Source organism: Canis aureus, chromosome 10 (assembly GCF_053574225.1).
Source record: "Canis aureus isolate CA01 chromosome 10, VMU_Caureus_v.1.0, whole genome shotgun sequence".
NCBI lineage: Eukaryota > Metazoa > Chordata > Mammalia > Carnivora > Canidae > Canis > Canis aureus.
Window position 1 is genome coordinate 75,165,177 of NC_135620.1, and position 24,746 is coordinate 75,189,922.

At 58.9% G+C, this 24,746-nt stretch overlaps 2 long non-coding RNA genes across 3 annotated transcripts in view; one reads left to right on the top strand and one right to left on the bottom strand.

Moving 5' to 3' along the window:
• Window positions 1–4,215: 4,215 nt before the first annotated feature.
• LOC144322748 (uncharacterized) overlaps window positions 4,216–24,746 on the bottom strand; it is a 69,004-nt gene continuing 48,473 nt past the window's right edge. Inside the window, exon 4 of the long non-coding RNA XR_013388395.1 lies at window positions 4,216–4,683. This is a non-coding gene — a long non-coding RNA (uncharacterized LOC144322748). The remainder of the gene's footprint in view (window positions 4,684–24,746) is intronic.
• Window positions 19,820–23,079, top strand: LOC144322747 (uncharacterized). 2 transcript variants are annotated; one of them, XR_013388391.1, is made up of 3 exons: window positions 19,820–20,162; window positions 21,186–21,342; window positions 21,667–23,079. It is a non-coding gene; the product is annotated as an uncharacterized LOC144322747 (long non-coding RNA). The 2 variants fall into 2 exon arrangements; XR_013388390.1 differs by having other exon boundaries at window positions 19,823–20,162; window positions 21,932–23,077.

Genomic DNA, 24,746 nt, shown 5'->3' on the forward strand with positions numbered 1-24,746 from the left:
CGCGGGCGGGTGCACTGACTGCAGAGGCAGATCCGGCCCCGCCGTCCTGGAATCGCCAGCCGATGGGGAAGGACCGACGTGGGGGTAGAGTCGTCGGGTGCGCACGTGGCTACAGCAGGGGAGCCCTCCAGACAGACTTCCAGGCCCTCCCTCCGCGCGGGGACCACGAAGGCCTCCCGGGTGGAGCGACAACGGAGACACGTCCTGGAAAAGGGGCAGAGGCCTTGCCGGTGACAAGAGGCACTGAGAGTGTCCCGGCGGGGACACATGCGGGGAGTCGTGGGGCCCTCGGGGGGCTCCCGGGCTTGGCCGGAGCAGAGCCTCATGAGGACAAGGGTCCGAGGCTGCAGAGGGGGGCAGGGCAGGGGCTGCGGGCGCCGAGGCCGCGGGAGGGGGCCCCGAACTCTCCCCCTGGGCTGCTGGGGGTCGCCGTGTGTGCAGAAGCCCGCCCCCCCCACCCCCCCGCGGACCTCGGGACACGGCCCCATTCCGGGTCCTGGTTCTGGTGCTTCGACGGTTTCCGCGATTGTTGCCCACTTAACACCACACGTGTGTCTAGAATGACTCCTCCTTGGGGCGGGAGGGCGGGCGGGGGGTCGGGACCCGGCCCCACATGGAGCTCTCTGCCTCGGCCTCTGCGGCTGCTCCTGCTTGTGTGCTCGCCCTCGCCCCTGCTCCTCACCCCCCTCCTCCAGCACTGACTCTCTGGGCTCCTCGTCCGCACCCACACCCAGACCACACCCAGACCCAGGGCTGCAAAGGCCCTGCCTCACTGTGCACCGCGGGGCCCGGTCCCCTTTCCTATGCGCCTCGGTGGGGTCAGGATGGGACACGGGGCTGCTAGGAGCGCCGACCACATCACGCCGCATCCCCGCCCCCAAGACACATGTCTGTGGCACTCACGGTGCCTTTGCACTGAATCCCATGGGCTGAGCGCTGTTGGGTGGGACCCCGGGGCCCCGAGTGCAGAGAGCACGATGCAGCAAGTGCCCACGTGGGTCCCCGGCCTGGCACGCGGCCATTTGCCCTGGGCTGGGATCCTGCGTCTCTGTCCTTCCCCCGTGTTTACGGGGCAACCCCTGCACACGGATGCCGCGCTCGTCACTGGTGACCCGTGGTCCCCTGGATGCAGCGGCCCCATGCAGGGACCCGACGGGGGCACGTGGCCCAGCCTGAGGAGGAGGACCGTGAGCACCGCGAGCACAGACCAGGATCCCTGTGTCATTCTGGGCCGGGGGTCGTCCTCAAGGAAGCAGGGTGTGGGTGACACCGAATGCTGAGTGAGAGGGGACAGCCCCTGGGGCCGCGGTGCCCCCTCTCGGGAGGCCACCTCCCCAAGCCCTGCTCCAGGCCCGTCTGCCAATATTCCTGACCCTCCTCACACCTCATCTCCGTGTGCGTCCGGTGAGAGCACGAACGTCAGCCGCCCTCCCCTCCGGCCCCTGCAAGATCGAGATCCCAGAAGGCAGCGGCACGTTTCCCACTTTAATTGCTTTTGCACCTTGCTGCTGGTCCCTGCTCCCGGACAGCTGTCCCCATTCTCTCCTAGAAGCGGCCCCGCTCCCTCCCTGGGCCCCTCCGTGGAGGCAACGCCTTGAGGGTGTCAGGCTCCAGCTGTGGGAACAGCCTGGGGGGGGCGCGTGTGCTCTCAGCCGGGCTGGGACTGTAGCTGGGATGGGCACGTCCAGGGCCTGGGGGTGCTGTGACCCGCCGCTCCCCGGCTGGGTGGCCTGCAGTCTGCCCGGCCGACCGCATGCTTCGGGGACCGGCTGGCTCAGCCTGGCCGCCTGGCCTGCTTGCAGGAGGCAAGTGGAGGCCCCATGCTCTGCCCGAAGCCCGGGGCCCAGCGGCACGGCTGAGACGTGGGCCCGCCCAGTGTGTCCCCAGCTTCCCTCCTTTACCCTCAGGCTTAATTTTCTCGCAGTAAAACAGTGTCCCCCCAACCCGTCAAATATGGGGACCCTGCAGCGCAAAGGGGCGGATCCCCTGCCAAAGGTCACACGGCCCCCGCAGAGATGGCCCAGCGGGACGCGGACCCCGGGATCCGGCTTCACAGCCACGCTCCCGTCCACACAGACGCCTTCGAAGCCGGCCGTGCCCTGCGAGCCTGGCTCCCGGCGTCCGGCCGGGGGGGGTCCTGCCTGCGCTGCAGAAAGAAGCACAATAAGCAGGCGGCCGCCTCCCGTGCGGGCGGTCACTGTGCGGGGAGGCAGCCGTCCGGCAGCCAAGTGGCCTCAAGAAGGCTGGCAGCAGAGCCGGCAAGGCCATGGGAGCCCGCAGCCGGGCGGCGATGCTGCGGGTCTAGCCTAGGGCCGGGCTCTCGCAGGGATCCCGCGAGTGGGAGGCGCTCCTCACCTCCTGGCCCGTGAACGTGGAACGGGGTGCGGGTGGGAGCGAGGACAGGAAAAGCAGGGTCAGGGCGGAGAGGACAGCACGGTGGAATCCGTAGAATCCGCTTTCTGGCCCGGAAACCCCTAAAAAGCGCCCTTCCAGGGGCTGTCTCAATGCCTCCTACGACCGAGAACTCCCCACGTCGGCCAAGAAACGAGCCCGCTCCAAGAGACAGGAACGCGGAGGCCGGGCCGGGGCTCGTGTCGCTGAGCCCTAAAAATGGGGGGGATCACCTGCCAGCAGCGTCTCCGTGAGGCTTGACGTGGTCCACGGGCGCTCCCGCCCCGCGTCCAACCCTCGGCGAGTGGGCGGCTGATGACGGCCGTCTGGGGCGCCGCTGGGAGCGATCACGGCCGCGGCTGGCTCGCGGGGCCTCGAAGCGCGGGTCCGGGTGCCTGGGCTCAGGCCTCAGCGCCGTCCGCCCCAGCGGCAAGACCCACGGGCAGGGCCCTCGCCAGCGCCGCGCTTCTGGTTCCCGTCAGCAAACTGACAGCAGGGCCACCTCCGCAGACGCGGATCTAAGACTTGGCCTCTGACGTGCTCCGCGCCGGGCCTGCCAACCGCTCTCCGCTCGGTCAGAAGACGCTGCGGGGGTTACGGAAGAGTTGGGCCCACCCACGAGCCCGCTGGTCCCGGAGAGAGGGAGGACCTGCAGGGCTCCCGGGGCGGCTCCTTCTTGGCTGGGGCCAGACCAGACACCGTCTCTCCTCTGACCTCCCCTGCCCCGTCCTTCTGTGATAGCCCTGAGCTCCCCAGGACGGGAGGAGTCAGGATCTGCTGTGAAGGAGGAGCCCCCTGTCAGGAAAGGGTTCACGCTGAAAACCCAGGACAGACAGACGCGCGCCAGAGAGAATTCAAACAGTGGGCGGGGGGCGGGCGGCGGGAGGAAGGGAGTGACACGAGAGCTGGGCAGGTGGTCGTAACGCGGTGCTCAGGGGACCCCGGCCCCGGGTGTAGACGCAGGAGGGAGGAGGTCAGACGGCTGAGGTCCAGGCTCTCTGCTCCCACAAGGGAATCTCCACGTCTGTCTGCGGGTGGAGGTTTCCATCGGTTGCCTACTGCCGCGAAACAGCTGCTGGAAAATACCCCGAAACCTGTGACTTCAACCATGAACTTCCATCTCTCACCTGTTGGCTCAGTGAAGGTAGGTGGTGCGGCTCCGGTGCAGGCCGTGCACACGCATCGCGGGGCCAGGCAGGGGCGGGATGGGGCCCAGTGGTCTAAGCGGGGTTTGGCCGGGACACTTGGGCTCGGCTGCACCTGTCTCTCATCCCCCGGAGTCGGGGGGCTACGGGAGGCACGGCCCCCACGCAAGTGCCCACACGCCTCGCCCGCATCCCAGGCTGTTGGGCAGAGCAGATGCTTCCCTTGATGTACAGCCTCGGGAGAGAGGCGGCCGAGACCAGTCGCCGTGTCTCTGAGCAGATGTGGGTTCAGCACATCACTGTTGCTGCAGATTGAGGAGGACAGGATTTCCGAGAGAGAGGAAATGACTTTTGGCGTCTGTAACCGTGACTCTGTCCCTTACGACCTACACCTTGAGAAGACCTGGATGACAAGCGGAAAGGATAAAAAACCCCAGACGGGGGAGGAAAGTGGGACAGTGCTTCAAGAGAAGTTTTTGCCTCCACGGAAAAAAAGGGAATGCACTGTGACGGGGCGACGGGAAGAGGAGAAATCCTAGAACTCGGGGTCCCCCGGGGCCCCGCCTCCCGAGCTAAGTCCTGGGTGTGGGAGTGCATCACTTGCTCCCTGACACATAAATACTGTGTAACAAACACAAAATCTTTTTTTTTTTTAAGATTTTATTTATTTATTCATGAGAGACACAGAGAGAGGCAGAGACAGGCAGAGGGAGAAGCAGGCTCCATGCAGGGACCTGATGCGGGATTCGATCCCGGGACCCCAGGGTCATGCCCTGAGCTAAAGGCTGATGCTCAACCGCTGAGCCACCCGGGGCGTCCCACAAACAGGATGACGCATTACAATACATTTCTACGTTCTTAGATCTGCAGGTCAGCGGGGGGTCAATTTATTTAGGTTGGGCCTCCCTGAAGCAGGCCTGCCCCGTGTACCATCCTCTTTGGATCAGAGGGAAAACTATGGAATGTTCTCTTGGCGACAGCAGAGGCACCAGAGGGCAAGTGGAAACAGAGAAGGGTCTACGAAGGCCTAGACTCGGAGACGACACGCCATTACGTTTGCCTCGTTCTCTTGGCCAAACCAAGTCACGTGGACGAGCTCCAAGGCAAGCAGGGCAGGGAGGTGGCAGCGGGGAAGGGGGTGACCTGCCTTCATGAAAAAAAAAAAAACAAAAAAAAAAAAAACAAAGTCAGATGCAAAAAGCATGAATATCAAGGGCGGCAGAAAATCTTGGGGCCGACAGTCCAGTCTACTCGACTTGGGATGGAACAATAGGAACCCAAGAGAGCTTGAGGATTGGGGAGCAGCAGGTACAGGTGCCAGGCCACCAGGACCCCCACACAGGACAGCCACCAAGGCTGACGAGCCGTCCAGGTGCCTGAGCCAGGGACAGACTCCCAGCCACCAGCAGGAGACGCCGAGGAAGCACACCAACGGCATGAAGTGTTGGTGGCCCTGAGGACACGTGGCCGCCGGGGTGCAGGGGAGGAAGTCGGAGGGACTGGTGACCACGGGCGGAACAAGACCACCAGCCATAGACGCGCCTGGATGGAGGCCGAGGACCTTCGCGGGACAAGCCGCAGCCCGCGGACGCCCGCGAGGCCCAAACACCCACTGCCAATAGCTGATAGATAAAAGTAAGGCCGCTGGGAATTAGCCCACCCCCCCCAACTTGGGGGAGGAGAGGGGAAGGAGGGAGATGACGAGGATCTTGACGCACCTACGGGGGACCCCAAATCAATCACACTTAAACCTGAGAGTCACGGAGTCCTATGGACGCGCAAGATTGTGTCTTCGGCCCTTGGTGGAAACGGGGACTCGCCAGGTAGGGACCGTGGCAAAGAAGCAATGGAAGGGCCATCAAGCGCGGCTCACGGACGGGACGGCGGTGACCGGTGACGTGAGCCCCTCCCCTGCTGCTGTAGGTGTCGCTCCCGGACGTTGTGATCACATTTTCCTCTCGCCGGACTTCTTACCGCTTTTCATTAGATCAACGGCGCGGCTAAGGGAGGCCTTTTAAAGGCTGGTGTCAGAGCCCCACGCCAAGGACGCAGGAGCCCCCCCCCTTAGGACCCTGGAGCGGCCCGTCCTCCTCCTCGGGCCTCGCGGACGCCGCCGGACGCTCCTCTGCACCGACTAACGTGGGGGAGTCTCCCTGTCGGGCGTTCTCCAGGGGAAGCTTTAACTGGTGGCCCAGCGCGTCGATTATGCTGCTTATCCTTGTCATTCCTTGTTCCTGGGAGGGGGCGGGGAGTGGGGCACGAGAGCAGATCGGAGCCAGGCTGTCCTCGTTTGACTTACCGGGACTTGGAAGGCACTTAAGTTCTTTTCTCTTTTCCATTGGAACGGGAGCGAAATCCAAAATTCCTCGCTGTCTCTAAATACCAACTGACTAAGCTTAAAGACTCCCAAAATAAACAGCTTAGCATCCCCGAAAGTTAGCAGCGACCCGGGGGTCTGGTAAACGCAGCGCGCGCCTCCCGCCCTCCTCACCCGGACTCTGCTCCGGGGGCCCCTGCTCGCCGGGGAAGCGGACACACGTTTGTTTTGTAGCCAGTTGATACGCGATGAGCTCCTAGCACCTCGGCCTGTGATGCCGGGGCCCCCGAAATAGGATGTCGCGTGGCCAACAGGACGAGATGCGAGCTCAGCTGGGTCGCGTTGCTCCCCGCCCTGCCCACCCGTCCCACACCTTCCTGCCCTTACGGGGCTCACCCCTTCCCGTGTATCCTCCTGAAACCCGGCCCGTGCTCGCACCTTCGAGCTCCTAAGCAGCCCTTCTTCTGGGGCCCACAGCCCCTGGCACAGACGTCCCCACTGCCATTCCCCGCCCTGGACAGACATCACTAATGGATCGCGGCACCTGCTCCTGCTGATCCGTGCAGAGCCTCACAGTTCTCTGCTCCAGGCCGCTGGTACGGATCAATGGGACTTGGCACCCGAGGTGGAGCAGCTTTGTAGGACCAGATTTAGACTCTATTTCGAACCTCAAGGAGCTGAAAATAAAAATTGGCATAATAACAGCCGTCGGTCGTCGACTGCGCTACGTGCTCTTCAAATACCATCCCGTTGATTCCTTTTCACCGCGTCACAAGCGGAGCACTTCGCTCCCCCATCTCGTGGGCAGGATCGCTGGGACTCGGAGAGGTCGAGTGACGTGCACAGGGTCACGCAGCCGGGAAGCGGTGGGGATGGGGCAAGAGTCCCCGGGGCTCTCGGTTTCTCCAACACCCCCCACGCCCCCCAGCTGGGCTGCCCTCACGTGCCGTGCTATTGCCTGCTCTGAGGCCTTCCCTTACACGACTGCCTTTTCCAGGATGCCATTCAGCCTTCCGCGCCGGTGCAGGGCCTCTCACCTCCCGAGAGCCAGCACGGCGCTGTCACGTCTTCCGGGAAACCCTTCCTGGCCCAGCTACAACGAGCCCCGCTCTTCTTGCTCCCCCATGAGAGGATTCTTACCTTTCATGCAGAGCCTCAGCACGACGGATTCTTCTATATCAAGTCGGGAAGGACGGAATGAATGAATGAATGAATGAATGAATGAATGAATGAGTGCAAGCCCCAGACCCGAGCCCCCAAGGGTGACTTGTCGAGTTTTCTGTTCCCCAGGAACTCAGCTGACGCCTTGTGCGTGTTCCCACTGCCTGTTTGCCAGGGTAGTGGGTTCTGTGTCCGGGGCGCCAGCCTGCCCGGGCGGGAGGACCCGAGGACCCGCTCACAAGCGAGGACCACCCGAGGCCGCACACTCAGGGTGGAAACCCGGGACCTCTGAGCAGCAGGGCGAAGGTCTGGGTCAGGACAGGCGGTGCCAAGGATCGGGTCCCAAAGGCAGACCCCGGAGCCGTGTGCGTGGGCAGCCTCCTCCCTGGTGCCCCGTCCTCGCGCCGTCCCGACCCCCCCCCCCCGCCCACAGGGTATCTTTCTCAGACCCACGCCTGGTCTCGCACGCGGCTCCCCGGTGCCCCCAGGTACGAGGCCCGAGCCCTCCGCAACGTGAGCCCACGCGTCCCGTCCGCAGCTTCCCCGCCCCTCTCCAACCCACCTCTGACATCTCGGGAACCTCACGTGGCTTGAATCTGGACAGGAGCCGGGGGTTCCTGCTGTGTGGACCTTTGCTCCTGGCACCCTCTCTTCCCGGAATGACGCCCTGCCTCGGGTGGCCCCAGATGGCTCCTACTCAATGTCCACGCCCCAGCTCAGCCATCACCGTCTCCTCCCCCCGACGAGGTGAAGGCCCCGCCGAGCGCCCACAGCCCCCTTCCTGGGCCACAGCGCTCGCCTCGCCTACACACCTGGGCGGTGGGTGCCCCGCTCCTGGCTGGATGGCAGTGCCCGAGGCCACGTCTGATGACCGAAGGGTCAGTGCGGAATGACGAGTGGGTGAGGGCCAGTGACTCGGAGCAAAGACGGGGAAGGCGACTTGGGCTGGAGCTGTGCTTTGGTGGGGTGCCTGCGCGAACGGTAAGGGGCTAGCGTGCAAGTAGGACACACGAGACCCTCTGGCCACTCTGCCCAAGGGGGGTTAGACCTTGCTGCCCCACTTGAGAAGAAAACCTGAAATGCCCCCCTGCACCCTTGGATGCCCCTCCTGCCCCCGAATCCCGGCGCTGCTCCTACCTGATGAGACGCACGTGACCCTCTCTCTCGGGACCTCTCTCCTGACCGCGCCGCCCTCTTTGCCCTTTCTCTGCCGTCCCCTATGACCCTGCATGGCCTAGTTGGCTGGGCGGGGGGCGGGGGGTGGCAGGGCCCACCCCCTCCCCTTCTCTGGCTCCCGCTCGCTCCAGCAACAACGATACGGGGGCAGGGGGGACTCTAGGTCGGCGTCGGCGCGTGCTCTGAGGCCAGGCTCCACGGTTTACGGGCATTTCCATTTTTCTGATGCTCAGAGAAGCAAACGAGTGTCTGATGGCACGCAGCTAAGGGGCTCGCTTGCCGGCGCTCCCCCGTCTCCCGGCCCCAGGGCCCTCGGAAATTCCTCCTCCTGCTCTCACGGATCTCGTCCTCCCGGAGAGTCCTCGCTCCCCCAGACAGAGGGCAGGCGCCTCCGCCGCCGTGTTCTCTCTACCCTCGTCTTTTCCCCTTTCTCAATAAATCCATTTAGGAGTAAAGCCTTGATGGACAGGTTAATAGAGCTCTCCTTAAGCCTGGCCACATTAAGGATTCCTGGCTGGCTAAACGTCAACGTCCGCAGCTCAATAGCCGTTTTCCTTCCTTAACAATCAGCGTTTCGCGCCGGGTTCTTTATTGCGTGGACGGGGTCCGGCGCTTGAACAGGTCGTCACGAAGTCAGCAGACCTGGGATTGAGGCCGGACTCCCTGTGTGACCTCGAGCGAGTCCTTTAGCCTCTCTGGACCCTCGCGGTTCTAAAGACGGCGACCGCGATGTCCGGCCCGGCCCACGAACCACGAGTGCGTGTCTGTAATTTTTTTTTAAGTTCCTTGGGAAAAGGGGGTCAAAGTACATGAATAAACACTTTGCCCTTGTGGGTTCTTTTTTTTTTTGCCCTCGTGGGTTCTTACCTTGAGGTGTAACGGTGCAAAACTTCCCCGTGAATAGCCTTGCTGCCTTACAGCCGCCTGGACGACGCCGAGGAGCTCTGTGCACTTACCTGTAATGATCAAGGACTTCCTGGAAATGGGGAGGGGGGGGTTGTGTTTCTTCCCAGGGCGTTTTTGTCTCTTTTATGAGCTAATGTACCCCGAAATAGATTCCATTGGGGAAGAAAAAACAGCAAGGAGCCTCAGCCTGATGCCTCCCTACGTTGTATGCCACATATGTGTCTCGGGGCCTCAAGTGAATGTCCCCAAGGTTGCCCAGCAAGCGGGTGGCAAAACTGCGTGTGACCAGCAATCAGGGCCGTCCCCACGTGGGCCGAGCGTGGGTCCCCACGAGGGCTGCGCGGAGTGAGTGGGCCTTCGGGGAGGAGGGCAGTGCCCGCTCCGGGTGCCGGGGGCGCTGGGACGGCAAAAGCCTTGGACTCGGTGTCAGGGCCGTAGGCAACCATCCCTCTGGCTTTCCAGAACCTCGCCTTCCTTTCAAGGCCCTGGCTCTGGCCCACGGCCGAAGCCCGGGGTGGCAGGTGTCCACAGCCAAGGCTCTGACCCCCGCTGCAGCTCTGCCCACGCCCTGCGGGGAAGGCCCAGGCCCCTCGGCATGTCCTGCGGTGCAGTCGCCCTCGCCCGCCCGGGGAGCAAGGTGCTGACCGCCTCACCCTGGCAGGCCCAGAGCCGCCGGCTCCAAGCGCACGGGCCCGGCCGAGCCCTGCGGACGCATCGTCGGTTCCGTCCTCACAAGCAGCCCTTTCGGGCGAGGAGGAAACAGAAGCCCAGGGAGTCTCCTCCTGCCACCCCGTTAGTGCTCCCGGGCTTCTCGTAGGTCCAGAGCTCCATACGCCTCCCTCCGGCTGGGGACCCCGATCCGCTTCTCCCGTCCCTCACCCTCCAAATTCGGCTTCTCATCCATAATTGGTCTCGCCTGCTCCTTGTCGTCTCCAGAAAGTCCTCCCCGAGGTTCTAGGCGTGGGACAGGCGCCTCCTCCAGGCTGCCTCACGCCCCGTAGCCCTGACCAACCCTGGCCTGCGGTCCTCACCCCGCCCCCTGCCCCCCGCCCCCGAGACCTGAGCCCCCCGCGTCGGCGCCACGGCTGCCTCATCAGCCACCTGCCAGCCTCGGGACCGGGAGGACGTCCTCCGACCTCTCCGCGTCTGTCTCCTTTTCTGGAATCCCGGGGTAACGGCGGGGGACCTTAGAACAGGAGCAGTACAGAGAGCCTGGAGCTGAGCTCGGCATGCGGCAGGTGCCCAGCAGGTGCCCAGCAGGTGCCAGCTGCTGCCTGCGCACCGGGTCACCGCGACACTCTCCACCGTGCCTCTTGCAGGTCTCGCTCACGCAAGATTTTTGAGGAAGGAACAAACGCTGTGCTCCGCAGACTCCGCCGTCTACCTCACAGCAGCGGGGACCTCAGGGATCAGCTGGCACGAGCACAAATCAAGTTTCCTTTTGCATTTCCTTTTATCCAGGGAAGTACGAGAAGGGGCTTCCCCGTGCCCTGCTCCCTGGAGTGAGGTCGTCAGCCTTACAGGAAAAGAGCCGGAGCTCGGGGGGAGGCGACCGCCTTGAACACGGGGGGCTGCATGGGCAGACGGTCGGGTACTGGACGGCGCACGCGGCTCTGAGCACAGCTCGGGTTGCCTGCCATAGGCTGGACACTCGCTGGCGGTCGTCCCCTTCGCAGGACCGCCGCGCCCGCGGCCCCAAAGCTCGGTGGCTCCAGGCAGCATCAGCTGCCTTCCTTGGGACCCCCAGCCCTTTGCACTCCTGCTCTCGGGCCCACAGGGGCATGGGCGCAGGTGCAGTGTGGGCACTGGAGTCGGCCCTGAGTGTCCCTCGGCCCCACGGGAGGCCCAGCGCGGGAGCTTTGTTGGGCCCCGTCCCTCCTCGGATGGCTGAGCCAACGGGACGCCTTGGCCCTGGGTCACCGAGTGTTAGTGGCGGATCGGGGAAAACCTGGGTGCGACCACCGCGGCTGTGGACTGCAAGCTGGCCGCCCCGGGCACGGCTCCAGGAGCTCGGCACCCTGTCCATCCTCCTGTCAGCCCCGGGACGGACGCCCCCATCCTCCCGCCGCAGACGGGGAACCCGAGAGCAGAGACACCACAGGCGACAACTGCGGCTGCAGGACTCAAGCGCTTGACCCCAGGCAGGTGGGGCTGGGCCTGAGCCCCCTCGCGGCCTCCCACCTGTCCCCTCCCCGCTGGACCTTCAGGACTCCAGGCCCCCACGCCTGCGTGACTTCAGACTGGATAAACCTCTGATCTAAGTATTTGTGTTCTTTCATCCTTACCCTTGACCTTAAGACATGATCATCACTGCTTCGATTCCTGTACGAACAGCCTCCCGGGGAGTGGAGAGGCCCGAGAGCCTCCTCTCTCAGCTCCACCCCAACGCGGACAGCGGGGCTCAGCCTCTGGCTGCGGAGTCTCCGAGGGGAGGCTTTAAAGTGCAGATGCATGGGCCCCAGCTCTGCCCACCCCCCCCAACTTGGCTAAATTAGAAATTTGCGGGCTCAGGCTCAGACATCTCGGTTTAAATACCCCTCGTGCTTCCAAAAGGGCGGCAGGAAGCTGCTCCAAGGAGCAGAGTCCGCGTCTGGGGTCGTTATCCCTGGATTCAGCGTTACCCTGCGACCCTGAGGGAATGCGCAGCCCCTCTGAACGGCCTTTCCTCAATCTGTGAAATGGGAAGGAAATTGCCGCCTTGTGAAGGTGTTAGGTCACCGTACGCGGCAAGGCTGGCGGGTCCACAGCGCACGGCCCCCAGTCCTGGGATGCACAGCGCCCTCTGCACCCCCCCGCCCTGGCAGCCGGCAGCTGCCTGCCCTTCCGCTCTGGTCGGCCACGCTCAGCGGCTGAAGGTCTGTGGACTGCAGTTAAACGAGGGGCTCGGGTGTGACTTCTGGCTTCACCTCCTAATACCTTTGTTACCTCGAGCAAGTTTCTGAACCTCAGTTTCCCCATCTGAGAAGTGGGGCCAATGCCACGTGGCCCGGTGAACACGCAAGGAGCGTGCATGCACACAGCATTGGACACAGGCCCGGGCCCGGGAGGCGCCAGGGGTGCAAAGCCGGACGTGCACGCTCCCCCCTCCGCCTCTGCTGCCCGTACTTTGTGCCTCGGGAGAGTCAGGCGGACGCGCTCCTGCTGACTCGAGCCGCGTGTACTCAGGGACTGGACCACAATTCCAAGAACCGTCAGTCTTCCAGGTGCCAAGTTAACAGATTTTGGTTTTCCAACTGTCAGGACCGGGGACTTAATCCCCAGGAAACAGGCTTCGCCAAGCCCCATAGGAACCAGCACAACTTCTAACTCAAATGCTGCCCGGGCCTTTACTCACTGACAGGAAGTTAATTCCACAGGCGTCACTGGCCAGGGCAAGGCCGGGGGAGGAGAGGTGGTCGGTCCCAAAGCAGGTGCCAGAGGGAGCGAGCACGGCAGACAAAGGCATCGAGATCCAGAGACGTCTGAACGGGTCTGAGGGTAGAACTTGACAGGGCCAGATGCTCGGTAAATGGTGACTTGAGAGCACGTTAAATCCCTCTTCTGGGTTCTGAAAACCAGACACATGAATGCAGGAGAGGAAATCGCGGCGTCGCGGGCTGCAAGGCTCAGTCAGCTAATGGCTACGAGGCTTTCACGCCCCGGTCACCGCAGGCTGCGGTGGAGACAGCAGCTCCGGAGCGGGTCTGCTTCCACTTCCCAGCCCCGTTACATGCGTCTCTGAGCTTCCGCGTTCCCACCTAGAAAGTGGGGATAAAACAGTGCCTGCCTTGCGAGCTGCTGAGAGAACCAAACGAGGCCGTCCGTGTCCCAGGCCTGTCCTAGAGGCACAGAGAGAAATGAACAAGCCCCGCTGTCCACAGAGGCACCGCCTAGCAGGGAGGCTGACGTAAGCCCAGCAGGGTGGTCCGCGTGCGGGTCTGTCCCTGAGACACCATAGGCCGGGGTTGACGAGCCGCAGCCGATGTGCCAAGTCCAGCCCGCTGCCTGCTTTTATAAATAAAGTTTTATTGGAACACGGCCACACCCCTTCCTCGACGCGTTGTTCATGGCATCTTTCCCGCTGCAGCGGTAGCGTTGTGTCCTTGCAACCGGGACCATATGGCCTGCAATGCCTAAAATATCTAGGCTGTAGCCCTTTACAGAAACACGGTGCCAGCTCGTTACAGAGGGAGAAGTTAACTCCGTCCTAGATGCCAAGAAAGAAGATGATGCTTAGCCCCAGCGCGTGTTGGGTCTTCTGAGTCGGTGAACTTCTGTCTTTTGCAATTAATGAATTTGGGGTTTGGAAGTTTTGATGGCTGGCCCGGGGTCCCAAGTGTGTTAGAAGCAGGATTCAAACCTGGACCTAATGATTCTGCACGGCAGGCTGTTTTCACCATCCTGGACAAACGAGGACAAGGACATAGCATATTTGAGCTGGGTATTGAAGAATGAATAGGAGCCTTCCAGGGGCAGGTAACGTCCAAAGGATGAAAAAGGCATCCAAGGATATAGACGAAAGAGCAAGAACAAAGTGTCCAGGGCGTAAATGTGTTTGGAAAACACAAACAGTTGGGTGCTGAGGGCTCTGAGAGTATGAGAGCTAGAGAGGGAGCTGTGAAAGGAGGAAGGGGCCCGGAAGACGGGCAGTGATGGAGAGGGTGCAAACTGCCCACGTGTAGATCTCCACCCACAGGGTCTGGGGAATACCACCCCCACCAAGAGGGGTCCAGGAGCAATTCGCACAGAGCAATCGAGCGATCTCGGTGTACTGATGGCAAAACTGAGCCCCCCACCCCCCAATGAAAAACTTGCCCAAGGCCACAAGGACACATCTATCTGTAGTACAAAAGCCAGGGTCCCCTGTCAGGTCACAACCCTGGGGCCAAAGTAGATACTGCCAGTGCTGGCGCTGCCGGGGTGGGGGGCACCTACCAGGGGCACCTGCTGCACCGCATCCTGGAGAATTGGTGGGGGGGGGGCGGGGGTGAAGGGAGCTCTCGGGCTTCCTTGGGACTGACTGGGTTCCACTGCACGATCCATCTGGTACCACAGCGTCCCAGACCCATTTCTGCGGGGTTGCCATGCCGGTTAGGATGAGCCGTGCCGGGGGGAGGCCTGCCCATGCACCCATGGCCTTCGGGTGACCTCACAAATTGCCAACTTCTCAGATCGAATAGACGGCTTACAAGCAGGGTGAGGCTGAACTCACTGTAACCGGCTGTAGAACGAACCGGGGCCTTGTGGGACCCCCTCTAAAGACCCGCGCCTCTAAAGGTCGCGAGGCTCTCTGCTTCCCAAGACCAGGTATGAACGAGGCTGCAATTACACATTTCAGTTAAGCGCCTTCCATCGGTGCTGAGACGCGGTGGGATCCGCTCTGGGGAAATACAAACGCTGAGATGAAATGCAGCCCTCCGTCCCTGCCCCCGGCTCCCCCGGTACCTCCTCCCGGCACCATCTCTATTTGAATCAGCAGCAGCAGCATGGCGCCGGGCACGGGGAAGGGGCGCCCCATCTGAACCCCGCCTGCACCTCCTGCAGCCCTTCCCTGGAGCCTGGGCCGCCTCTCCTGTCGCTTAGGGTCACGCCGAGCTCAGGACGTGTCAGGGGCTTGAGGGTGAATGCAAATAAACACGCTCCCACCAGCTGCCCTGTCGCTCTGAGAGCTGCTGGGAGAGTCAGTCACTCCGTAAGCATTGCTTGAGTACCTACTGTGTGCAAGATGATGTTCTGAACCCGATGCCAGAGAAAACCTTCTGGAAAATGCTTTGAAACCCAAAGGAATTGAGTTTAAATCCTGGCTCTGCCCAGCTCAAGCCATGGGGTCTCCCTGAGACTCTTCCTTCCCCGCGAACTGGGAACAGCAGCAAATCCACTGCACAGTGCTATGGGTCCTATGCGATAGCCTGGGGGGCCCCTACCCATTCCTGAATGCTGCCCCCAACCTTGTAGGGGCTTCGCACAGCTACTTGGCATTTCTTTGCTCCCCCTCAGCCATCACCCATCCTCTGGACTCTGCTTCATTACGTCTTCCCTGCTGGCCCAGGCACCCCATAGAAGGCCCCGCTGCTACCCTGTTACCCACCCCCAGGCCCCCAGGGAGCAGCTCCATGTGCTTAGCCCTGTACCAGTGGCTTTGGAAAAGTGCATCACTGCGTGATTAAATATTTACTCTCAAGCACTTAAACCTCTAGTTTTAAAAACAGGACTAACGCGAGATGAGAATGATTCTGTCGATCCTGAAGGTTGTGCAGCGCTTGGTTCGGGGAAGGGGAGACTGAATAGGGCTGTGGAACTCGGGAGACTAGTGTGGAAGGAAAGGAAAAGCGCTGAAAAGAGGGCTGCTGGCACCAAGGCTGGAGACCACGATGGAGCCACAGGGACGTGGCCCAAGCTGCCACGTGGTGAAGAAATCCCTGGGCTAGGCCAGCCATGCCTTCCTGTCTCATGCTGGGGCTCGGTTTCCTTGCCTACAAAATGGGGAGAATAAAACCAAGCTCCTCCTGGGTTTGTGGCGAGGAGAGCACAGAACGCAGGGTGTGAAAGGCTTTGAGAACACAAGGGTGCGCAGCGTGGAGAAGCACCTGAGTCACCATGGAGAAAGCAGACCGAGCAGTGCACACACGCACACGCATTCACACGCACCCCAGCGCACCCATCAGTGACTCCAGACCTTCCCCTGCCCTGGGCCGTGTGACCCCAAGACATGACCATGGTTCTCAGGGCTGGGGCGGTCCCCTTGCTGCCTGTAAGGCAAAGCCTCCTGCTGTCCTCAGCACTACCCCAAGAGGGGTGGGAGGGAACGGCTGGAGGAAACAGAAGGGCTCCGTTATCTCACTCTGAGGCACAAACAGCCAGGACCAGAATCCCAAGAAAAAGAAATGGGAGTTGGCACGATGATTCTCCCATGCTGAGCACTCTGCTACCTTCAACTCAGTGCCCTAATCCCCGTGAGCCTTGGATCCTACAAGCCACATTATGCATGTACCCACTCTTGGTTTAACTAAACACCACTGGCCCTTTTTCCTCTTCTTTGTGTCCACGACTTAGATGTGCAGGAGACTTTGGAGTTTTTAAAGCTCATCTTTATCATAATCAATGAGAAAAAAACATGGTAGGAGTTTATTTTTGCATTTTAGAGATTTAGAAAATCCAAGCTCTAGCTGAGGTCCTATGGGGATGAGGGTGCACTCCAATCTGGGGACCTGTGTCCTTACACAAGAGGAAAATTTGGAAAGAGAGGCACACACACACATGAAGAATGCCATGCAATGACAGAGTGATGTGTCCCCTGGCCAAGGAACACCAGGGATTGCCAGCAACCACCAGAAGCTAGAAAGAGGTAAGGAAAATCCTCCCCTGGAGTCGTTAGAGGGAGCACGGCCCTGCTGACACTTTGATTTTGGACTGTTGGCCTCCAGAACCGTGAGAGGATAAACTCAGTGTTGTAAGCCGCCTGGTTCCGGGCACTTGGTTATAGCACCAGGAAACCGATACAGCAGCATCACCAGCACCCATCCTCCCCTGACGCTCTGGCCCCGTCTGACTGATAAGGTCTTTGTGGACCTCACCACCCATGTGACCTGCCCCATGTCAGGAACTCAGGTCCCTTGCAGAGAAGCTTTTCAGAAATATCATATGAGTTTCAAAGCTCTGTGGCTTCTAGGTCTCTTCGCAATTCTCTTACCTTCCATCACACTATGTTAACCATCTACATCCACCCACCCATCAATCACAGATAATATGTCCTAGAACAGTTGGGACACAAAAGCAAACAAAATGAGTCCTGTGATCATAGGTAGCATGGATGCAAAGCAGCAGAAGTGTTGGAAAAAAAACATAAAAATAAACATCCGAGCTAATGAATCCACGAGATCATTTCTAGGTAGAAAACAGCCAGGTAAGGAGAGAATGGTGGTTGAAGGAGGTGGAAGGCCACTGAGAAAGTGATCTTTGGGGACAGAACCTAATGTTTAAAAAAAAGAAAAAAAGACAAAGGGATGTTATTGCCCACAAGGCTTCTTGTCCTGAGAAGACTGATATCCCAAATAGCTTATCTCCTGACTCCACGCTCTCTACCTCCCCATTGGACCAAACCTAAAACAACAGCAAAAAACAAACAAAAAATTCTAGATTTGATATTCCTGAGGCTCAAATATGAGCCACTAGCCCCTTCCTTGCACGTACGCTGCCGTGTTTATAGGTAGGCTGATTGTATGATTTTTCATCCAAACTGGAATGCTTTTGAGGGAGGGAGGGGACATTCTTGCTGCTTACATCAGGACCATGGCATTTCCCCAAGAGAGCCAGTATGTGCGGTCTCCTATTTGAAGGGGGCTGTAACTGCCTCCCAGGTCTCTAAGCCCAGTGATGTAATTTCAACATAAGTATCCCACATCAATTAGCCAGGCTGGAGGGCAGCAGAGGAAGGTCATTATGTAAATGGTGGCCAATCAAAGTCATGCAGGCTTCAGATGGAAGCCTTCCGCCTTCCTGCAGATTCACTGCGGTTCTGTGCTAATGCTGGACTCCTTTATGACGCACCGTAACACATCCGCGACAGACCCCAGACTGCCCACCTAGACCTTCCTAATCCTTGAGCGGTGGTATTTGACCTGAGATCCCAGAATGTGTGAAGGGAAATTAGAGCTCATGGCAGAGGCCACTGGAGACCTCCTAGCATTCATGCTCCGCTTCTTTCACAACAGTGGAATTCATCCACCCAGCTTCCCTTGCAGCTAGGAATGTCATGTGACTTCATTTGAGCTAATGAATATAAGCACAAGTGTTGGGTGGAAACTTCCAGAAACCTCTCTGAAGGTACAGCTGTTGAGTACCCTTTGCTCTTTGGAAGCCTCTTTTTTCTACCATCTTTCTGTGACACGAATATGATCATTAGAATGTCTCCTTGGACCTTGAGGTCAAAGAGCACCCACAGACAGAGATGATGGAGGGCTGAACGGGAAGCGACCTGGGTCCCTGAGAACTCTGTGGAGCGGCACCCCTAGCGGCCCTGGACTTGAACATGAGACAGCGCTAATGCACTGAAGTGTGAACCTAGTTGTAGTAAGACGGAGTCCTGCTAGTTCCTGGTGTTAATTCTGCAGATCTGGAGAACTGAGTCCAGGAGAGGGGATGAGAGGACGTCCAAAATCAAACTGGCTGATTAGATAATTACCAAAAAAAATTATCTATTGTCATAATCAATGAGAAAAAAACATGGTAGGAGTTTATTTTTGCATTTTAGAGATTTAGAAAATCCAAGCTCTAGCTGAGGTCCTATGGGGATGAGGGTGGACTCCAATCCGGGGACTTCCCAACTTCTAGCTTCCACTAGATTCAGTCCCCTATTTTCTGAACACAAACGTGTGTGTGTGTGTGTGTGTGTGTGTGTGTGTGTGTGTTTGTAAAGAGCACAATAGAGGAAAGTGTAACCAACTCTCTGTGCTCAGGAAAGACTCTCTAAGGGAGAAACCATGGAATCCAGGGCCTAAGAGAGCAATGAAATATGTTAGTTGTTGTAAAAGGGGGAAACAGCATTTCAGGCAGAAGCCCAGAGGCCAGGGAGGACATGGGAGATGTGGCAGGCACAGCAATGTTCCCCCACATATGTCTCTGCCCCAAGCCCCTGAACCCGTGAATACAGTGTTACGAGCCAAGCAGGAATCAAGGTTGCTCATCCGCTGTCTGCACTTACCCGAGTGGGCTCAATAGAGTCACAAAGGCCTTTAAAAGCAGAAGAGGGGAGACAGGAAAGTCAGCGTGATGGAAAACTGCAGCCTCCCCTGGCCGCTGCTGGTGCAGAGATGGAAGGAGGGGACCAGAGCCAAGGAACGGGCTCTAACAGCTAAAAAAGGCAACCGATTCTCCCATAGACCATCCAGAAAGGAACACAGCCCTGCTGACATGTTGGTTTCAATCCAGTGAGAGACCCCTTCGACACTTCGGACCCCCCCAAAACCATCAGGTAATAATTTATATTATAAGGAAGCAAATGTGCACCTTGGGCCACCAAGCCCATAGGAATTTGTTACAGCAGCAACAGGAAACTAATACAGGGATGAAAGCTCATTGCAGCTGAAGTGTAGCGCATGGATGGGAGGCTGCAGAGGTTCATGGTCCACGGCCAGAGTCTTCATTCTGAGGTAAGGGTTTTGAACCACAGACAAGGAGAAGCCACTGAGGGACTGTGGGAAGCATGGTGCGGTCAGATTTCCATTACGGAAGTTTCCCCACCTGTCCAGGTGAATGGAGGGGTGGGCCTGGAGACAGGGAAGGGGTCACAATGCTCTTGGGGAGAGATGCTGAGTTGGGGGAGGCAGGGGCCATTTCCTGTGAACCCCCAAGACCCCTGCACATGGAGCGACAGCACCCGGGGGTGTCCTGCATTTGTTGTCAGTCTGTGCAGTTGGAATCTCTGAACTAGAGGAGAGCCGGGCTTGAGAGCTGCTCTACCCTTTACTAGCTCTGGGGCCTGGGCTGAGTCACCTCCCTTCTCTGCACCTCGGTCTCCTCATTTGCAAAGTGGTAATGACAATCCCTTCAAGGATCATCAAGGGGTCAGTGTCATGTGGGGTATGGGTCGGGGGGCTGGGTGCCATGGAGCAGGCCCTAGAGACAATGCCGACAGGACAAGGACAGCCACAGTCATTCCCAAAAATGCCCACGGAGGATGCGGGAAAGGCCGTTTCTGGTTCTGGGCACAATAAAATGATGTGTGAGGTCACAGAATCTTGGCCACTCCAAGGGATAGGTGCTAGAATCTGAATTCTGGAATCTAGGAATTATGGAGTCCTAGAATAATACACACCCTCCAGACTAATAGTAAACCACCCGGCAATTCGCTAAGGCAAATATGAACGAAGCTGTCACTATCTCCGCCGGTTCCGATCGGTCTTGGCCGCCTGAAGCTTTACATCAGGAAGGTATCCGAGACCATGACGGCGTCCGCGCGTATGAATGCTGAGATAGTCGCGGCTGCCCTGGGGACACACACTGAGGCAGATTGTCTATGAGATCAGCGTGGGACGGTATCAGCGGGTGTGCTTGGACTCCCCCAGAACTCCTGGGGAAGCAGCAGGAAGGTAAACGAGATTTCCCACTTAGATCGCCAGACACACGTCGTCATCCACAGGACTTCACCCGCCTTGCTTAGAGTAAGACGCTAGGAAGGGGGGGATGGCGATGCCTTAAAACGCAGATGAGACTCACTTTAAGAACAGGTACAGAGGCCAGAAGCCTAGAATTCATCCCATGCAGGGGGGAGGTGGACACCCACCAGGCACAGGATCCCGCCACAGGCCAGGTGACAAAGGCCCTGCGGGAAGGCCCACTGTGCGCCCCACTTTGCAGGCAAGAGGAAGGCCAATGGGAAGGCCCTGGAATCCAGGAAGCCCCAACTGGACATTTGGGAAGTCCCCTCTCTTCTCCAGCCTTCCATGTCTCCACCCAGGTCGTGAGGGGATTAGCCTAGAACCGTGGATCTCACCACGGGCAGGTCTACGTCCAGAGAGCGGCTGGACGTTTGCAGGGGCATTTTGGTGGCTGTAACCGATGGAAGGGGCAGCGCTGGCGTTCACACGCTACCCAGCCTGCGGCACACGGGATGGCTCAGCCTGACAAAGAACCGGGCCACACCTGCCTTGATTTTGGGATGTCCCACCTGACATCCGCAGAAAACGCCCCGCTCAGGCGACCTGAGCCCAGATTGTAGCTCCACCTCACACAGAGATACGAGGAACCTTGTCTGATTCTGATACACACAGGCCTTTCCGGGAACGCAGCTCCCATGCAAATAAAGGAGGGATCACTCTCGGTCTTGCTGAGATCTCTGCTGTTTGGGGAAATGAGAGCTCTGGAGGCCACGCTGCTCCTATACCTGAGCGGCCAATTCCACCCAGTCACTCGGGCTTCCATCAAGCAATCGTCCGACTGCTATTACATCTTCCGGTCCAGTCATACCCTCTTATTCACATATCAACATACATATTATTTTATTATAAATTACTTTGCCTTTTATTTTTCATTTACTTGGCCGTGCGGGCATTATATAGATTTTTAAAATGAGATGTCTAGGTGGGTCATATAATTTATGAATTCTATTTCAGGATAATAAAGGGAGCATCACAAAATATTAGCCTGGAAGGGCTGGGAACCGCCGGGTCACGTGAACACTGGGTGGCTTCCAGCCGCGGCCAAGTAGGGGTATTACGGAAAGAGAAGCACTCAGGATCATCGGCTGCATGTTACAAGTAGAGAATGACGGTAAATTATCTTGTTTTCCACAATTTGTCCCTCAGCCATCCCCAGAACGTAGGGTGATCTACGCCACTGACTGTGTCCTGTCCAACTCCCTGAGCGACGAGATTGCCTGGAATCGAGTTTGGGCCCATTCAGAATTGCTCAAGAATGCTGCAGCTCTGCTGAGATGGAGCCAAGCACGTGTTTTTTTTTTTTTTTTTTTTAAGATTTATAGCGTAATTGATTTCTTTATAAGCCATTCAGGCCTTATTATTTATTAATCCACCTGTCAAGGTTAATTTAAACTACTTCTCAATAAGGCCAGTTGACAACACCTCTGTTTACCAGGTTGACAGCCCCCATGAGCAAAGAAATGGCAGAATGGTTCTTCTCGCCTCAACAGGGAGCTCTGAGGAGGGACCACCCAGCCCTCACGGGGAAATGCGAGAGCCCTTCACCCTTGGTGGGGACAGAAATCAAGGGCTTACCCTCCCTCCCAAGCACGTCCCAGGCCTCAGAGCTTGCACTGGACACTGCGCGACCGCTGAGTCCCATAGATTGTGCAGCCTTGGCCTCTGCTGGACCTCGCTCTTCTCTCCATTCCCACTGCCAGGACCTGAAGCCATGGCCGTCTTCTCCCAAGACTGTGGCAACGGTTCCCACACTGGCCTCCTTGCCTCTACTTTGCATCCCTCCCATCCATCAAGGTGATCTTCCCCAGATTCAAGGCTGACCGTGTCTGACCGAAGCCCTTCAATGGTCCCCACAGAGTCAAGTTCAAAGTCCTCCATGTGCCCGACCAGCCCTGCCAGCCACTGCAGCCTCAACTCCTGCCACCCCTCGACCCACTTGCACCCCATGCCCCATCGGTACCATGCAGCATGCTGTTCCCTCCTCTCATCTCCCAGTCTTCGTGGAAACTCCAGCACTAACCTGGTAGCTGCCCCTTGCTGCCCCAGCTACCTCCCTCAAGGATTCCGTCTCGCATTTGTGCTCTTTAATCCCGTGACCATTGAATCAGTGATTGACAAATATGGGTCCAACGTAGAGCATGGGCCAGGTGTGGTGCTGAGCCCCAGGGGCTCAGCAGAGAACCAGGGAGGCCGCTTCCCCCTGGAAGCTCTGGTCCAGGCTGGGAGCTCCCCGAAGCAAATTGTTTCTAAGCAATCCCCAACATGGTGCTGCAGGAAGCCCAGAAAGACGAGGGGAGCTACCCTAGAGAGCCACCATACTCGGGCTCTCCTCTCCCGTCTGGGCCGCAGCCCTATACGGCGAGCGTTTCCATACCCGCCTTTAGAGATGAGCAGCCTGGTGTCCAAGGGGGGGGAACGGCGCACCGACGGTCACCCAGCTCACCTGCGGTGAGTCCCACATTCAAACTCAGGCCTGATTCCAAAGCTTCTCCTCCATCACCTGCTGGCTCCAGCCGAGTCTGCATCCCTCGGCGGGTCCACAGCACATGAGACTCTAAGTCACACGGACTCCAGGACCAGCCGCCTTGGGTGACGTTCGAGTCCTGACCCCTGAGCACCACGTGGCGTGCAGAGTCCATAGTGTTAGCTGAATGAATACGTGAAGTTCAGGGATGTCCGGGTGGCTCAGCAGTTGAGCACCTGCCTTCAGCCCAGGGCCTGATCCTGGAGCTCCAGGATCGACTCCCGCATCGGGCTCCCTACATGGAGCCTGCTTCTCCCTCTGCCTGTGTCTCTGCCTCTCTCTCTCTCTCTCTCTCTCTCTGTGTCTCATGAATAAATAAATAAAATTCAAAAAAAATATGTGAAGTTCCCCAAGAGACTCTGACAGGGAAGCTGCCATTGACTTTGAGCGGGATGTCGCGCTAACCTTGGCCAAGTAGACCGCTGGTCGGATCCAAGTCCTCATGCCCCCCTCACCTTCTCAACGTCAAAGAGCATGAGCGCTCGGTCAGATACTTGACGGGAGGAGGCTCTCGGAGTCAGCGTGATCTCCGAGTGCTGAGACGTTAGCAGGTCACCACGCCACGGGCCTGTGCGAAGGCAGAGCCGTTGGCCCTTCTACACCCCGGACCAGCGGTGGGCGTGATCCCGGCGGGATGGGGGAGCCTAGGGCTGCCCAAGGCTGCGAGGAGTCTGCGTAAGACATGGAGACAGAGGAGGATTTTCATTGCTATTCCATTTGCATTTATAAAAAGTAACTGTTGAATATATAAATACGCCCAGTTTAAAAATAAGAGACACATTTTGGATCATGTGGCTTGAAATGCGCTGCTCTGATTCCACACCTCCCTCATCCAGGCCTTGAGGTGCGAGCAAAACATGTAGGTGGATCGGTGATTTAAACGGCCCTCCCCGGGGCCCATCGCCCCACCAGGTGTTTTCTGTTTCTTTTTTGTTTTGGGTGTTTTTTTTTTTTTTTTTTTTTTTGGACTTGGGTGTGAAAGTTACTCATGAGAGAGAGGGAGGGAGAGAAGGGCGAGGTACAGACTGTGCGTGCCAGCTCAGAAGGCCGCTCAGCCAGAGGCCAGGGCATCAGCCCGGGTGCACGGGGCCTGCGGAGGGTGGAGGGAGCCCGTGGGCTCTGGTCCCCGCTGCTCGCCCGCCCACGGGACTCCAGGAGCCTGGAGGTCCGGGCATGCTTCCTAGGCCGCAGGACGGCTCCCAGCGTGTCAGGGGCATGCCCTCTTCTCCAGCGTGCCGCTGACGTTCACACGCAGGACATGTTTCCATGTCCTCCTCCCTCCTGCCTCGTGGCACGCACGAGGGGGGTGCCAAGGCTCAGGCGGGCACTCGGTTCCCCTTCGCCTCCTCACCGGGCTCTTGGCCCCCATGCAGCAGCCTGGCCGGTCACCACCCCAGCCGGGGCTCGGCGCGGGACGGGCTCAGGGCGCCAGCATCCAGGTGCCTGTTCCCCTGAGCGGCTCCCGGGCCTGCCGTCCCCAAAGGGACGGGGTGACATGCAGCCATCGATTTCCTGGAGGCAGACAGCTGGGTGGCCTGGATAAAGAGTGAGGACAATGCAGGGGAGCTGGGGGGAGCCTCGCTCGGGCTCCCGGATGAGGCCTCCATCCACACCCTTCAGCCGCCCCCATGAGCTCTTTGCACCCAGGATGGGAATCGCGTCACTTCGTACAGAGTCCCAGGTGATTCCCATTTGCCTGTTGACCTCCTGTTCTTCCGTTGTCCCGGACGCCCCACTGCAGCCCTGCCTGGGGTCCTGCCCAGCCTCGCCTTCACCTCACTCTAGATGCCCTCGCCCTATCCCTCGGCTTAAACTGCCATACACGGATATATGGCAACATAACACAGATGACATTAATCAATATAAAGGTCTGTGCCTACGCGCATCAAGCGTGGGTCCCGGTGCGCCTCTCCCGACCTACCGCCCCTCCAGCATCTCTGCTGGAGCGTCCAGCAGGTCTCCAAAATCTAACCTCCTCCAAGCGGAACCAC